The sequence below is a fragment of the Cibotium barometz genome, chromosome 41 (genome assembly GCF_041138505.1).
Source record: "Cibotium barometz isolate CiBa-2024 chromosome 41, ASM4113850v1, whole genome shotgun sequence".
NCBI lineage: Eukaryota > Viridiplantae > Streptophyta > Polypodiopsida > Cyatheales > Cibotiaceae > Cibotium > Cibotium barometz.
The window spans coordinates 18748183-18766739 of NC_141086.1; the positions used below are offsets into that span (position 1 = coordinate 18748183).

Here is an 18557-nt window from a genome sequence, read left to right on the forward strand (position 1 = left end):
TCATGAAGAGTGGCATGCTCTTGCCAAAAGAGAACACACAAGTGGTGACTGTATGTTGTGTTTGTGCCTATCAACGTTCCATATTAGAATTAATTATGGTTACGGTAATTAATTGGAACAACTAATGTGTTTACGTTTGTGAGATAGGTGATGAACAATGTGTGTGTCGCACTGGAGGATCTTGTCAATATTATCTCAGAAATATTATTATTTCATGTTATTTTGTTGGCCATGTGCCAAATGATTGTACATATTATTTATGCACGTTTTTGCGTGGCGTTGATATATTATTAGCACATATGTTAGAATAATTTTGATTATTTATACTCAGTGTGTGAACAAGCTCTATTGCTTGAGCTATTTTTGTAAAAGTAGAAAAGCAAGCTCAATTTTGTACGCATAACTATTATTAGCTCCTTGGGCTATATTTTGAATATAATTCTCAATGCACTCATGTCATGGAAGTGGGAGCTACGCGCATGAGGGGCGAGATTGCACCCAATAGTGTGTGGATGGTGATGTTGACTCTATCTCATATTTTATGCTCAATCTTGTCAAATTTGATTCAAGTCTATAGTTTACACATTTATACACACATACGTATGTGTACACATAGTGACACATGTATAAAAGAGGGTTGTGTCTGTGCACCCAATAATGTGTAGATGGTGATGTTTACTCTATCTCATATTTTATTTTATGCTCAATCTTGTCAATTTGATTCAAGTCTATAGTTTACACATTTATACACACATACGTACGCGTACACATAGTGACACATACGTATGAGAGAGGGTTGTGTCTGTGCACGTGATAGACATAGAGAGAATGCATGTGAAACACACACACACACATATATGTGTCTATGTGAGAGAATCACACAGACACATATGCACACACACACACACACACACACGAATACACGCATATGCACACGTGCATACAAATATAGACAAGCATATACAAATACACGCATATGTGCATACACACGCACGCAGTCGTACACTTGTATATGCAGATACATATGTATATCATATACCTATAAGCAAAAACTTCATGCTCGAGCAACAAGCAAGGGTCACCTACTTGTGCCCTTCCAAACCAAAGGCTAGTTCCATTTGGGAATGGAAATATTCGCGTGCATTTTTTAAACCTTTTTTTCAAATTTTTTTTTTTGGTAATGCTAGATTTTTATTTGTACCAAGCAGTGTCCTTTTTATTTATATTTTTATTTGCAACTTGTGAGACTTTACCCTTGTTGAGGGTGTGTGTCATATAATAACAAAACCTAAGCCGAAATCCCGATTGCGTTTTATTCTCAACCTGCAAACCCTAAATGTTGGGCGAACTGCTATCGCCTCTGTCAGATGAGGATGACGATGGCGGCCACGCTTTTCAGGGCAAAGGCCTCCCCAATCGCAGCATGGGGTTCTCTCTGCAAATTAGGGTTTCTGTCGTTTCTCTGCTGCGAGTGCATCTTCAGCTCCGATCCTGGACATGTATTCTCGTGCCCTCCCTCCTCTTGTTTGTGATGTTCAAGTTTTTCTCCAGATCGGTTTCCAAACTCTCTGTTTCCTCTTTTTTGAATACAAGTCACTTGTAGCTGTGCCAAAGTGGGCTCAAGCAGTGCATGAGACTCCAATATGACTCCTGACAGGCTTTTGGAAGCAGTTCAAGTTGATCGCTTGCCACAGAGTAAGTTTTCTTGTCCCTTTTTTGGTACGTACATACATACACACACACACACACGTATACGTACATGCAGACATACATATACAGATACGCATACATACATACATACATACATATACATACATACACATGTATACATACATACATACAGATGTATACATTCATACATACATACCTATCCTCATACACACATATATTCTCACATACAATACATGCATGCATGCATACATACATATATGATTTCCTATTTTAATGGGAGCTTAATAAAAAAGAAAGGTTTAGTGACCATGTCAACGGCACTTGAGATGATTTTAGGTGCAACCTACCTATAATGGTGTATTTTTTGGGAATTTGGAGCCCAAGTTCTTATATTGTTTTCTTATTTGGATAAAACAAAATTTCCAATTGGAGAGGGAATTTTAAACCGCCATGTAATGTATAGTACTAGTAAAAGTAACAACATTGTACCTGCGAGAGAGAGAGAGAGAGAGAGAGAATCTATCACGTGTTTTTTGACGGTTTTCCCTTCTACAATGTGTGGACGCTTGCAGTGTATATCTGTTTTCACATGTTCGCGTACTCTCTCTCTCTCTCTCTCTCATGCATGAGAAGAAGAAGAAGAAGAATGTATTATCGTCCTCTGGGAGCCGATAAACGACCCATGGGACCTCCACGAAATTATTACAAAGCTGTAAGAAACAAAAAAACAAAGCCTCCTCCCTTCATTGGAGGGAAATACAAAGCCTTCTCCCTTCATGGGAGTGATATGGAGCTTGTCGTATGGTCGCATTGTGCTGTAAGGTAGCCATGATGTTTATCTTGGTGATATAAATGCCTACAGTAGCAAGAGAGAGAGAGTGAGATTTTAACAAACTAAGTTACAATATCGTCTTTTGAAAAATATCGAGTCATGGATTGAACTTCAAAAAAGAAAAAAAGAAACTAGTGTACACTTGTCAATGAGAGTACAATATAAGTAGTCATGTGGATGATACAATATAAGTAGAGTCATGTGGATGATACAAGGAACCAATATGAGAGTACTATATAAGTAGTCATGTGGATGATACAAGGTTCTTGTTTGTGTGATAAGAAGATCCAATGACTCCATCCTCTGGTAGAACAGAGTGTAGGATAGTGAACATGTCTCCCGAGCTCTCTCTGTGGTGTCCCCAAGTCATTTGTAATTCTAGAGGACCCAACCAGGATTACAAAAAGTGGGTGAGCCTTTTTATTTCTTTCCTCACAATCATTAGTAGTGCTAATTAACACATTTGGCTTTCCAAACATCTAGGTAGGCTAATTGTAGACATTGTATAATGCTTATAGCTCTAATAAATTGTAATGAATGCATCCTATATATAAATGCCAATACGGAATATTAGCATGTGTCAGTGGGATCTTTCATAAGCATGAAGTTATGTAAGCAGATGGAAGTTCAAAGAAAGATTTTTTAAATGTGGTAATGGATAGAAAGGAGCCAACATTGCGGAGCAAACATTGCAATTTACTGTGTTCTCTTGGCTGTTGTGAATATGTGTGGGGAATTTTGTCTATGCATGCTATAAGTGGCATCTTTTTTTGTGGTGTTCTTTCTTTTGAAAAGAAATATAATCTAGAAGCTTTCTTAATTGTTTTGAAAGCGGCATTGTTTTTAAATGTATGTACTTTGAAGCCTTGCATCCTCTTGGATGACTTGGGAGTAGAATCTCAAGGCTTCTATTCATCTGTCTATGCATGCTATAAGTGGGACCTTTTTAGTGTTTTTATTTCTTTTGAAAAGAAATACAAGCTAGAAGCTTTCTTAATTGTTTTGAAAGCGGCATTGTTTTTAAATCTATGTACTTCGGAGCCTTGCATCCTCTTGGATGACTCTGTATGAATCTCAAGGCTACTATTCATCTAGATCCTAATACTCAGTTCAAATATAGATATTGAGTAGTCATGGCAGTGGGCGCTTTTTTTGTTGGGAGAGGCTTTTAGTTTTTTCATCTTTAATTTACTAATCATTTTTTAAAACAGCAAGGTGAGCATATAGCCTGATATCGGAGCCGATGATTTGTGTTACTTGAGTTAAAATTATTGTATAGATTCCGCATCTGTTATTATTTGAATTTCCTTAATGCCTTTGTGCATCTGGCCTTAGAAATCTACTTGGCTGTCAAACTCCCTAATTGAGTCTAGTGCGGAGTGAGTTGGAAACCTACGTGACAGACATGGCATTATCTATCCCATGAATATTCCAAAGTACAATTTGTTTTCCTGCAAGGAATGTGTCGAGGATCGATAACACCCTGAGAGAGCTCAAATTCGCGCCTTGATTTTCATGAGAATATTGAAGCCTGTGCCACCACACATTCAGAACATAGAAGTCGTTTGGATCTCTAATAAAGAGGGGGACCGCCATAAATTATGGCCAAGTAAATCAGTCACTTGTCACAAAGAAATTTCTCAGACTATTGTAGGCTTATTTTTTCTCCCTTGCACTTTACAATAACAGGTCATTGCTGCCTAAAGACACTTGTGTGATTGTACAAGAGTTTTCTTTTAGTGAAAAATTGAAAGATCTGTGATTTGAAGGTCTTTTTATTTATTTTTGTCTTGATTATAATATCTATTTTCCACTGGTCGCAAATGAATGATCTGGAATGTTGTTCTCTTTGCAACACCCAGGATGTTGAGTGGAGGGCTTTTTTAGGAGGTGGTGGTATCGTGGTGGTGCGGGGCCGTGGTGGTGGTGCGGGGGTAGAATCTTGCCCATGTTCCCTCAGTACCTTTGTATCCTTCTGAAGGCATGTATTTGATATAATAAGTCTTTGTGATTTGCAGATATCATGTGCTCAAGATTGTTGGACACGACTAGTCCCAAGGTTAATCTGCATGAATAGATCTAGATAGAAGATCCAACTGGATGTTCGTTTGTCAGGTTTGCCTTGGTCCTTCAAACTCGTCTCAAAGGGATGAAAATTGCCTCTTGCAAAATTGATAGAAAGTGTTTAAATAATCTCAATTAAACATATGAAGGAAAAGATCTTACTCTAGAAGATTAAGAACATTGAGATCTCCCCTGACATGGACTTAATCTAGGCCTCTAGGCTATCATGCATGAGACTGAGTAGGAGCTGGTTTGCTTTATAGCAAGGTGTGTCATTATTTTAGCCCTGGCACAGTAGATAAAAGCTTTGGTAGAAGAAACAAGCCCTTTGGAGGACACTGCCAATCAGCATGTTTACATGGTCCCATTAATCTATTTTCTCAGCTACCACAGCCAGAAGGACGAACGGAGTAAAAATTTACAGATGGGATAGTTAAAGAGTACATAGGGGTTAAAAAAAATGGGCCTTCAAATGCAGTTGCTATACCTCCTTTTTTCATGTAGGTGAACTTTAAGTTAGTGAAAGAAATGGAAAATGAATAGACATCCACATAGTTGAACAAATAGAGATCTCGTGGATTTTGGTATGGCTGAATTGCAGGCTGGAAGTTGCATTCAAGGTAGGGGATATCAACACCAGTATTGTAAAAATATACGTTTGTGGTTAGAGTGTAGAATATGTCTATAGTTTTAATGTCTTGTATATGGGAATGGGGGATGTGTTGTTGTCATGATCTGCTCTCTCCACGTTTTGAAAGGGATGGCTCTCCCTTCATCTCTTGGAGAAGTCGATCACATTTTGTTCATTGTTTTGGCTCGTCCAACCCTTCACACGATCACTGTGGAGGTAGTCAACTGTGCATGGCAGGCCTCTTACACGACTTTGTTGTAGAGGTAGCCAAGCCAACTGTGCATGGCAGCTCTCTTGCTCAACGACTATTTTATAGTTTATTGAGATCAAGACTGTGCCCATAACCTTGTGGAGGACTCTTAAAGACAAGTTGCAAATTTTGGAGAGCTTGTGGAAGTCCTTTGAAAACACTATGGCCAAATCCGTTGGCCTTGGACTCTGTAAAGAGTGTCGAAATTGTCCAAGTGGTCCGGTAGGTGGATTGCAAATATTATGGTTTGTTGGGCACCCGCAAGCTTTGTATTTAAATATCCCTTGGTTGCTTGAAGGGGTGGGGGGGGTTGTGGTTAACTGAGGCATCTTTGGTCTAGAGAGTGGTGGTGGTGGTGTTGGTTGTGGTAATTTAGCATTGTGCTTAAATGTTTATTTAATAAAGTTTTTAATTAATCACTTTGAGATCTATCCTAATTACTTTGGTATCAAAGCTTAAGTCACTTAATATGTCTTATCCCTAAGCTAAGGTTAACCTAACCTAAAGGTCTTAACCTTGGTTAGCCTCGAGACGTAACACCACGAGATGCAAGGTGAAAAAAATGTGATACTCGTAGTGAAATATGTAGGTGACACGCATGGATAATAATGGGTAGAAGGTGTGCTCTTGTGTGTGCTAGTTTGAGTGGAAGATTCTACCAACTCAATTCCTTTCTTCGACTCTCTTTGATGCTTTCTTTGACGTTTTCTTGACATTCCTTTTCTTGGGGAGTCAAGATCATTAGATTGTTGATGCTTCACAGTTGGCTTTGTTTCTATAGTTGTAATGGAGCTAGGTGGCCTTTGTGGCTTGGAGATTTAGTGTTAGAGAGCACTGGGAATAGAAGCAATGTTGATTAATGGATTACCATGAGTATATAACATGCATGTTCCTACTAAAAGGTGAATTTGGGCATGTTCTTGGATTCATCTAGGTATATATAGAGAAAAGAGCAGAGATGTAGAAGCAAATTATGTATAGCTATATAGAAGAAAGAGTCGAGATTAAGTGAGTATTAAAGAGAGTACACATAAATGTAGGAATTGAGGATAGAGGTGGGAGGTGAGATGAAAGAGGTATGTAGAGGTGCAGAGGTTTGTAGAGGAGGAAGAGGTGTGCAGAAGCGAGGGCTTGTGGTGGATAAAGAGAGCGGTACATAATTGTCGAAGGAAGTGAAGGATATGTAGAGATGCAAAAGGTGTAATGAGGTTTACTATTTTGTATGAAATGTGTGAATAAGTGGAGGGTGATAAAGGTGCATGGAAGGTGTAGTTGAGAGCAAACAAGTGTAGATGTGTAAAGGTGTTCAAAAGGTGTGAAAATGTGTATAGGCATATGCAAGGAAGGCAGGAAGAGGTTCAAAGGTGAGGCGAAGAAAGGAAAGAGATATCTCTTATAAAGTTATTGTAATTATTAACAAAAAGTGGTGAACTTAAATGTAAAGGAGCGAAGAAGACAAGCACTAGTGTATCGGGTGAACTTAAATGTAAAGGAGTGAAAAAGATGAGCACTAGTGTATACGATTATTGAAGGTGGAAAAAGGGTGTTAAATGGTGTAGTGATGTGTGTAAAAGGTGTGGAGATATGCAACATTATAGAGGAGTGTAATTGGTGTAGAGATGTAGAGGTACATAATGTGTGAAAAGATGTATAGAAGGTGGTGTAGAGGTGTGAACAAAGACTACATGAGTAGAAAATGTGTATAGGTCTGAGAAGGAGGGCAAAACATTTTAGAGGGATATGTAAGATTTTTAGAGGTGTATAGAAGATTTTTGGAGGTGTATAGGTGTGAGGAGGCATGCAATGATGGTTAGGGACACAAAAGGTGTGCAAAGATTTATAGAAGATGTGTGTAGGTTTGCAAAGATATGTAAACAATGTGGGGAAGGGGGGACTAAAAAAAAGCAAAGTGGCTCATTGTGAAGGCAGTTTGCTTAAGGGGGTCAATGGGGAGGCATAGTGAAGGTGGCTTGTTTAAGGGGCTCAAGGGGGAGGCCAAGGGTCAATTAACATTGAGTACGTTCCAGCTTCGCAGCTTCGTCTCCCTTTACTCTTTGAGCTCTTGTACGACTACTGTGTATGTGCGCGTGTGTGCAGAGCATCTTCTTTCTCATCCAACATTGGTATCAAAGCAATGTTATCAGCATGGTGTTTTTCAGAGCTTGGTTGTGAAGCCAACAGCTCCTCAGCGTTAGTCTTTGCAGAGGTGAAGCAAGTGTACATTGCTAGTCTTCTTCAGTCTCATCGCGCTATACATCCTTTTGTCTTCGCCGTCGCACAACTTTTGGGTAAGTTATCGTACTTTTCACACAGTTCTAGGGTTTTTGCTTTCTACTGTACATTGGTCAGCTTCTCTTTCTGTTGCCGTACACTCTGCGCAACCCCGCACACAAGCACTATAGCTTTCAGAAGATTGACATCGGATTATAGTATTCACTGTTTTTTTGCTATTGTTGTTGCTATTGTTTGAGTTCGTTGATTCTTCTTGGTCAGCCAATCAACTATATTCATTAGCTTGGCATGGTCAACAAATTAGTATTCAACGTTCGGCTTTCAGCTCTCGGCATCGAACTTTTGCGTCCATTAATTATGTGAGTCGGCTTTGCCTAGTCAGCCGTTCACAGCGTTTGACTTTCTGCATTCAGCCATTTCGCTTCAGGCATTCCACATTAATGCATTAGACTTCAGTATTCCGCATTAAGTCAGTGGTCGGCACTCGGCATTTCGCATTTAGCTCGTCGTCGGCGTGGGGTATTTTGCATTAAAGCATTCGATGTCAACTTTAATGTATTCGACGTCAACTTTTAGGCCTCGGCTTAGTATTTGATTGTGGTTTTTGCATCAGTAGATCAGTCTTCCAGGCTTCAATATTTCGCATTCAGCAGTTGTTCAGGTTTACTTCTTTGGTCGGCTTTACTTTGTTGGCTTGGTTTATCCATTCAACAGTCGATTTTCAAGAGTTGGCTTTTTACTTCGGCACTTTGTGTTCGGTATTTCGACTTTGAACGAATTCAACATTCCGCTACAACCTTTGGCATCCGACGTTTGGGTTTCAGCTTCTGATAGTTGATTTCGTCGGTCGATCTTGATTCCGTCTGTCGATTTCTGTCTGTCAACTGATTCAAATTTTGCTCGCCAAAACTGATTTAGCATCCATCCGTGAGTCAGTTCCGCGTCTATTCGACAGTTGACTCTTACCTGACGATCTTGCCTTTAGCTTCCGACTTGTTGATTCTATGTCGATTTTTAACTTGCTGACGCCATGTCAGCTTCCGATCTACTTCTGATCTGCTGGTGCCACATTTGTTGAATTGCTTTCGCCATGTTAGCTTCTGGCCTGCTAACCTGCTAACCTGCTGATGCCACGTTAGCTTCTGACTTGCTGTTTTCACGTCAATAGATTTTAACTTGTAGATTTTGCGTCCATTGATTTTGCGTGCATCTTTTGAGCAGACATTTGAGAAACTCTTGAGTCACTTTAAGCTACTTATTGTCAAATATACTTGAGTTTGCCCATTTCTTTTTTGTGTAAAATGTTCAAAAACATCAGTGATGCCTTAACAATCAAATGTGGTGATTTATCTGTCTTGTTTGTCATTGTCGGATGTTGATTGGTTATTTGATTCGGGTGCTACAAAGCACATCACTTAGTGAAAACAGGTGTTTGCCACCTTGAGAGATGCTCCATTAGGTGATACAGTTTTGTGTGCTAATAATGCATCCTATGTCATTAAAGGCATTGGCAATGTGGAACTAACATCATGCAGTGGAGCCACATATACTCTTGTTGACACCTTGTATGTACCTGGCATTTGCAAGAATCTAATTTCTGTCTCAGGACTTGCAAACCTTGGTCTCAAAATCCAGTTTTTTGATGATTGCTGCTCCATTTATGATAGAATTGATTTCGATGTGCTTCTGCTATCTAGTACATTGCGCAATGGTCTATACAAGCTTGACATTTATGACGGGAGTAGCGATTCTCCTACTGATGCTTTGATTGCTTCCACATCAGTTGTTATGTGTGACACTGAGCCATGGCATGCTGGGTTTGGTCACCTGAATTTTCATTCTCTTAGGCGGTTATAACGTCAGGCTATGGTTCATGAGTTGCCACCTATGTAGATTCCACACAAGCGTGTATGTGAGGGATGTACATTGGAAAAGATGCACTATCAGTCCTTTTCGAAAAGATGGCACTGTGTGAGGTACTCGGCCATTGTAGCTTGTACATAGTGATCTTTGTGGCCCTATGAGGGCATTATCTTTCGGTGGACATCTGTATTTCACGACTTTCATTGAAGATTACACTAGTTTCTATTGGGTGTATGTTTTGAAAGATAAGTCTTGACATTGCAGACCGATTGAGGAGGGAATACTTGTCACATGAGTTTACAACTTTTTTGCATTCCCATTGCATTTCTCATTAGTGTACTACTCCTTTTACACTACAGTAGAATGGCGTGGTCGAACGTCGAAATCGAATGCTTATGAAAATGGCTTAAAAGCAAGGATTTGTCTTCTAGATTTTGGCTTGGAGCGATAATGTGCGCCAACTATGTGTTGAATCGCTGTCTGATTAAAGCTTTGAAATCTATGACATCTTATGAGGCTTGGAATGGCAGAATCCCTATAATCACTCATATTTGTGTTTTCGGATGTCTGGCTTACATGCATGTACAAGCACAACATGGACATAAACTTGTAGCAAAGGCAATGAAATGTATTTTTGTGTGGTATAGCAGTGACAAACAAGGGATATAGGCTCTATGTTTCGTCCACTCGGAAGCTTATTGTATCCAAATATGTCATCTTTGATGAATATGCATCTCAACCTATGCTTTCATGTCACGGTTGCAGCCATCAATTGATGCCCCACACGTCTTTGATACATTGCTGTCATTATTTGGTACAGGTGCTGTATCAGCTAAGCTTGCTTTGGCTTGGAATCAACCTTATGCTGCTACGGATAGTTAGTAGATTCGGCAGTCTGACATTCCCCATCTCGAGATTCGCCACACTTTGATCTGGATGCCTTGGGTGATGCACCTAACTGTGTTTTTCGCTCGCTGGCTCCGTGCCACCTTACGGGACAGGAAGCTGACTCCACTTATGCGAGGTTGGACACGAGCTGCCTCGACATGCATCTCATTTTCTTGACACAGTTCTTTTTGCTATTGCATGTAATGAGAACTAACCTTCTCATTTTGATTCATTGGAGGATGACAATCAGATTTCAGCCATTCATTCGGAGTAGGATTCAATTGAGAAAAATGCTACATGGGAGTTACGTGACTTGGCTGCCGGCAAGCGTGCTATCGGCATAAAATGGGTGTATAAATTGAAACAGAAGCTTGAATGCTCCATTGATTGTTACAAGGCTCGTCTAGTCGCCAAAGGGTATGCCCAGAGAAAAGGGATTGACTATGATGAGAAGGCTCGTTGTTCACGTATGACGACTATTCGCACTCTTGTTGCATTGGCTGCGCATAAAGGTTGAAATGTACATCAGTTGGATGTCTAAATTGCTTTTTTGAATGGTAATTTGCAGGAAGAGGTTTATGTATCTCAGCCTCTTGGCTTGAGATACATGCAAAGCATAAGGTATGCTGATTGTGTAAAGCACTCTGTGGCTTGAAACAGGCTCCACATGCTTGGTATCAAAAGATTCATACATACTTGCTCTTTTGTCTGTTCTAGAATAGTTTGATTGAGAGTACTCTCTATGCTTGCAATCAAGGGGATCACCAACATTCACAGCTATTGTGGAGTGTGTATGGCTCCGCCGTCTATTGGTAGATCTTGGTGTTAGACATCCGTCTTCTACCACCACTTTCACTGATAGTTAGAGCGCATAAGGAGTCGCACAGAATCCGGTATTTTATGCGCGAACAAAGCACATTGAGGTGCATTATCATTATGACAAGGAAAGGCTCCAAGAGATTGCCTTGACTTGTGTGCCTACACAGGCCAATGTGGCAGATGGGTTTACCAAGTCCCTTTTCAGGGAAAAGTTTAAGGCTTTCCGAAAAGCTTTGAACATATTACCTCTACTAGGGTAATCTGCTACACCCTTTATATGTTCACACCATTCACTTCAGAGAGGTTTGTTAGTCTTGGAATTCGCTATTATGAACAGTCATGCACTGTCACTAGCCTGGACATTTCCTAGTCTGAAAGGGGTCTGGTGGACTCCAGGATATTTAAATGTTTTAATATGCATTGATGGTATCAACAAGTGTGTCAAAGGCCCTAGTCCCTCGGGCACCCGCCGCGAGTTTCATTGGTATCAGAGCATAGGCTTTCTTGGAAGTGGAGGCTTCCTTCTATCAATAAGGAAGAGAAAAGATCTCGAGTGGGGACCACACTTACCATCATCCACACTTACCATCATTGCTATTAAGCATGGCCAGCCACTTCAGAGCCTATGAAGCAACAGCATGAGCAATAGACAGCTTGGTCTAAGGATTTATGAATTCACAAAATTTATCTTGGAAGTATGGAGTTGGCTTTACGTTCACACGTTTAGCACTCTTTCCATATGGATATTGTGGATTATATTATCAAGCTTACAGGCAAGCTATATGGAGATATATCTTAGGATATCTTAAGGATATGGTGACGAGATATTTCTTCTGGCTTCATGACCAACTTGGCAAAGAAAAGCTAAGTATACTTTGAGTTTGCAAAATTAGTGCTTTTGCTATGAAGTGTTTTTGATGTTCACTAACCCTTGTATAGCTATGCAAGGAGAAAGGTGTTGTTGTTTACCTTGAGATGGTTTCAGGGAAACATTGTTTATGGCTCCCTTTAATGGGATGAATTCTTTTCATGGCTCCCTTTATTGGGATGGATTATATCCATGGAGATTTCTTTCTTGGACGAGATTTGTATAGATATTGGGCTTCACAAGCAATTTCTATGGACGAATCTGTCCGAGTTTATAGAGAAGAAATCTTTGGATATCTCATGGATATGATGCTTTCATGGATAAAGTCCACCTCTACTCCAAGGTGTGTGGTTAGCACAGAGTATGTGGTAAGAGTTATGGTATACAAGGATTATGGTATACAGGTCTATGGATTCTTGGACTTCTTTTCTAGGGGTTTGGATCCATCCTCAGGTTTATGGATTATGTTTATGACTCCCTTTTATTGGGATGGATTATTCCTTTTGGCTCCCTTTATTTGGGATGCATTGGACTTATGGAACTCATGATTCACATACCCTGTGTAGTGTTCTCTTGTCCTACATGCTCTCTTGAAGATTGTTTCTACCATGTGAGGGTGGAACAATAGAGAGCAGATGGAAGGGAACATGGGCACTTCAAAGAGTAGTGACAAGCACAACATACCCTGTGTAGTGTTCTCTTGTCCTACGTGCTCTCTTGAAGATTGTTTCTACCATGTGTGGGTGGAACAATAGAGAGCAGATGGAAGGGAACATGGGCACTTGAGAGGGTAGTGTGAGTTGGTGGCCGAAATGCCTACAAACTATTGGTAGCAGAAATGCTTATGGAACACCAGGTTATCTATGCCTACGAGTGATTGTTTTATCTTGTTACTTGAGTCCACCTCTCATCCAAGGTGTGTGGTCAGAGTACCAACACGGAGTGCAAGTGGTAAAGTGGACATGACGGGACTTATGTCTATGCCAAGGGTCATGTGGACCGATGTCTTGTTGGCAGGAGACTTATTTTGTCTCGCCCATTTACTTGGGACATGGATTATGATATGTGGACTTATGGGATTGTTTTATCTCGCCCATTTACTTGGGACATGGATTATGATATTTGGACTTATGGGACTGATTTGTCTCGCCCATTTATCTTGGGACATGATTATGATATCTGGACTTATGGGACTGTTTTTGTCTCGCCCATTTATCTTGGGACATGATTTTGATATTGGTATTATGGAGACTTATTTAGTCTCCATAATGGGCGAGACTTATTTAGTCTCGCCCAAGATAAATGGGCGAGACTTATTTAGTCTCGCCCATTTCTTTGGGACATGGATTCTTCAGTTATATTGGATTTTTGAGATTGTCTCGTCTCGCCCAATCGATGGGACATGATTATATCTTGAATATATGGCTTGAAGCTTAAAGTTGCGGACAACTTTTAAGAAGCTGGGGAGGATGTCACCAGCCTGGACATTTCCTAGTCTGAAAGGGGTCTGGTGGACTCCAAGATGTTTAAATGTTTTAATATGCATTGATGGTATCAACAAGTGTGTCAAAGGTCCTAGTCCCCCGGGCACCCGCCGCGAGTTTCATACACACCGACACTTTTTACCTTTTTTCTCATGTGAACACACTCGTGTGTTAAGCTATAGTACTCTTGTACTCCACATTTGTGATCATTATCATGGAGTACCTTCTAGCTTCGCAACTTCGTCTCCCTCGCTCTTTGAGCTCTTGTACGATTGGGTGTGCGTGTGTTTGTGTGAGTGTGTAGAGTGTCTTCTCTGTTGTCTAACAATCAGACTAAGTGTGGATCTATCCTTGACACATCATCCGAAGGCTTCGACTCCAGTTGCTCTTGGGACGATTTTCTTGGCCCAGGCGGTCTTGTAGGTACATCATTACCTTTATCATTACACGTGATGGCTCAATGAGTATCGCTCAAATATCCAAAGCTCCATGGTATGGAGGAGGAGGAGGATTCGGATACACACATGGTAAAATTTGTGGTTGGCTAATCGCATGTTGCTTACAGTTATATTTGCTCAGAAGCGTAATACATTTAGTGGTACTTTTGATGGGTAGGCGCGTCTAATTGGCATGTGCAGTATGGCTCCAATGCATTTTCAACATATGAGGAGTTGTATGATGCATTTCTGCACTGATTCCGGAAGGGTAAGACATCCTTATGCAAGTGATGGAGAAACTATGTTACTTGCAAGTGATGGAGAAACTATGTTGCTTGCAGTAGAAAACGTTGCCGATAGAAGATAAATTTTAAAACTCTTCAGAGTTGTGTGGTCTCGTCGGCGGATTGACCAACTGAGATGCTTATGGGAGAATGGTTTGTTCGGGGTTTGCAGAAGAAGTTAAATTCAGAGGAAGGATAAGTGGTGGATCCCTAGAAAGTGATCGTCATAGTCAAGCTTTAAGCTCTGTGCAACATGAAAGAATTGAGTAGGTTTCTTGGAAAAATTAAATGGCACACAAGGCTCATTCGTTATTTAGCACATGTGGCATGTCCACTACTGTACATGCTCACAAAGAAGAATGCTCAAAACATATGGAATGATAAATGTGAGCAAGCATTCCGGCATCTCACAATGATGTTAGCAGCAGCACGAATAGTGTAATCTCTGGATTGGGAGAGGTTATTTCATGTTTTTGTGGATGCATAGATGTTGCAATTAATGATGCAAAATATGATAAGCGAATGCTACGGATATAATGATGCAAAATATGATATTGTCGTTGGAAGCAATTCTGAAATGGAGACTGGATTTTGTAGGACCTTTCAAGCCCCTAGCTCAAAGAACCAGAAATAAATACATGTTAGAGGCTACTGATTACGCACAAAGTGGGTTGAAGCCAAATCTATCTGAGATAACAAGGCTACTTGTAGTAGAATTCTTGTATAAGATGATAATGACCAGATTTGGTTGTAATTGAACTGGTCAGTGATCAAGGTGGACATTTCTTGAATGCGGTCATTAAGAGTGTCAGAGTATCATATGATAATTCACAAAAAATATATAATTTATTATTCATAGGAAAATGGTCACGTTGAATCCACAAACCAAGTGTTATATAAAATCTTGAAGAAAATAGTTAATCAAAATCGAATACATTGGGTTCATAGGTTATATTCGACACTATGGGAATTTTGGACAGCTTATAAAGTGGCAACATGTCACACTCCTCTTTCATTAGTGTATGTTCTGGAAGCAGTTATGTTGATGGAATTCATCTAGTTTTTGGTTAGCAGTGACTCAGAGTTTCTCCGAAGGAATCAGCCACGCATCGTTTGGAGCAGTTATCGGCGTTGGGGAAGTAGAGACTCCAGAGTATTTGGAATGCTCACGTCATCCAGAGGCATTGGAAGTTCTTTGTGGACCAAAATACAAAGTTCAAGATTTTTGATGTGTGTGATCCAGTTTTATTATTCAATTCTAGAATGTGTCCGCATCTGGGTAAGCTCAAGCCAAAGTGGATTAGACCTTACTGCATATCCGTAAAATTTGGTATGGGCACATTTGAGCTGACATCACTATATAGTGTGAAACTCTGGAAGCTAGTTAATGGGTTCGGATTGAAACCCTATTTTGGTCAATTTTTAAAATATCCGTTGTCGTGACCTTTCTCACGAACAAGGGCACTTACACACAAACATATTTGCATTCTTGCCAAGTGCTTCCACAAAGTTCATTGCCTTTTTGCTCTTTTTTGTTTCCCCTCACACAGCTCTCACAACTCGCAAACTCTCTCTAAAGCCATGGTGGAATTGGAAAAGTTGACAATAGTTTTGGATATCAACACTAGTTTCAATGTCACGTGGTTGGATAAGGGAGTGTTGCACCACTAGACAAAGCCATTAGAAAGATTAAATTCAAATCCATCGCATGAGGTTTGAGGGGAAGCTCGCTTTGATGTGCTGATGATGGAGATAACAACGCACTAGCTATCTTCCAGAATTGCAACATGGTGGATCAACGTCTGTCTGGCAAAAGGTCAGCAGGGTAGAAAGGATAACGTTTTGAAGATGGGCTTTCCTTCTAGAATTGTAATTTGTTGGAAGGGGATGATCTTAAGACACCTCTATTCAACGTCACGATATACTACGACAAGCTATGGAAAGCTTACTCTACTACTGTGTTCTTGCAATCTTGCATTGGGAGCCATGTGTGAGTATTGTTGGTTGAATCTCTTGAAACACTAGAAATCCTTTTTAATTCACTGTATTGAGCTGCATCCTTGTCATGAGTAGGATGAACAGCTTAGCCGGGCTCAAAGAGAGTGTACTATTTATAAAGAATAGGCTAAAACTTATCATCATAATGCAGAGCAGTTAAAAAATAAAGTGACACCTTTAAAGTTAGCAAATCAAGAATTGGAAAAAAGAGATGTAGAAACTTAAAGACCAGTGAGCTCAAGATATTGAGAGGGTTAATGCTCTTGAAAAGAAATCTGTTGGATCCAAAGAGTTAAAAGAAGAATTTGACAAGCTGGATGAATATAAAGAGGAGATCTAGAATCTGGAAGTGAATCATGAAGAATATACCAATTTAATGGAAAGTAGAGATAAGCTTCTAGAGACAAAGGCTAAAGAACTTCAAAGCTTTGTTCATGTGCTGGAAAGAGAGCTAGAAAGATGTGCAAAGTTTATGCAAAATGCTATGGAAACTCTATAGGTTGGAAATTTTCCCATTCCGTCAACTGGCATGTTGTGCAAAGTGTTGTAGCACATTTCAGTAAAGAAATTCTCTCTCTTACTTAGTAGCCTCCTCTCCACCATTCTCCAGATGATTCGTATCCTTTCTAGGATCATGATTGTTCTTTTGGATCTCTCGGCCTCAGCCTCGACGAGCACAACATGTTCTAGCTGTGTTGGTGCCAATGCCAAGACTCGTGAATAACGATGAGGTTCAGTTACGTGACTATATGGTCAGGTAATAATTTGAATAGCAGGGTGCAGAATGAATAAAATCTGGAACCCAACAATTCAAAAAATTAGATTTTTTTAATTTTCTCAATGGCAAATTGATGCTTCTGCTCATATAATAGATCAATCTAGATTAGGATATCATCATCATATATTTACTTAGAAAATTAGAGAATTTGGATTTATTATTACTTATCAAAATAATCCTTGTCATCAAGTCGGTTCGATGTGTGTTGGTATTAATATCGTAATTATGTTTAATGTTAAATCCATAAACAATATGTTGGTTTATTTGCCATCATTGCAAAGTTGTAGAGAAGTGCAATTGGTATGTAGATATGTAGAGGTACATCATGTGTAAAGAGGTGTATAGAAGTTATAGAGGAGTGAAATTGGTGTGTAGAGATGTAGAGGTACATAATGTGTGAAGAGGTGTATAGAAGTCATTGAGGAGGGAAGTTGGTGTGTAGAGATGTAGAAGATATAGAAGGGGTAGAGGTGTGAACAGTTGGAGAGAAGACTAGAGGAGTAGAAAATGTGTGTAGGGATGTAGAGGAAGGCAAAACATTGTAGAGGGGTACATAAGAGTGCATCATCACTTGGAGTCTCTTAATGCTCTTCTAGGTTGCCTCACTAAGATTAGGTCCCTAGAAGGGAGCCCCAATTATCGCTGCTAGGCACACCAAGGTATCCAATAGTCATCAGGTGTTGTAGGGTTCTTGGAAATAGGCTTGGAAACATTGTCTCTCTATGGTGACTAGATATGTATATGCTCTTGCCAAGTGTACATCAGGTAGCTAGTCTCATGGAAAAAATCGATCCTACAATAGTAATCGTGCGGTACACAACATAAGATGAAATAATCTCCCCTTCGGCTCTCCCTATATGAGAAAGATAGGCTAGATGCAACCCGATTTGATGTGGAAGACGGTAATCTAAGTTTTTTCAAGATTGATTGTTGTGAGGTCTCTATTGTCACCATTCTTTTCAATTTATTCATCATCATTTGCAAAGCCTTTGAATTTTAAAGAGTTTGAGCTAGTCTTCTGCGGTGGCATCATTTACCAAGGGTGAGAAGAAACCAAACATAAAAGGGAAAGTTAACACTTGAAGAGCTATCATAAATGAGTACTAACAAAGAAAAGGAGATTAACATATTATAAGCAAAGAAAAGGAAAAAGAAGAAGACAAACATCACTAGATATAAATCTTGTTTGAGGCACACACATATTTGTGTGTATATATATGTATGCATATATATAGGTCTACGAAAAACCCAAAGGGTGTTTGAGACTAAACGTACTATATGTAACAACCCATGAGAATAAAAGTTAGGATGTGGAAAGAAAATGCACACTCAAGCATAACAAAGTATATCAATGCCTTTGCTTGTATAAAGGCACTCAAAGCCATTGATGGTGTGGAGTCATGTGTCATCATATATGGCATACTATCTATGTCCATGTCATGTGGTAGAGTACTCCCA

The 18557-nt window shown here is 39.8% G+C and overlaps 1 long non-coding RNA gene across 1 annotated transcript; it reads left to right on the plus strand.

Moving 5' to 3' along the window:
* Window positions 1–1251: 1251 nt before the first annotated feature.
* Window positions 1252–2675, plus strand: LOC147614740 (uncharacterized). The gene is made up of 3 exons (XR_015262963.1): window positions 1252–1499; window positions 1594–1695; window positions 2244–2675. It is a non-coding gene; the product is annotated as an uncharacterized LOC147614740 (long non-coding RNA).
* Window positions 2676–18557: the final 15882 nt, after the last annotated feature.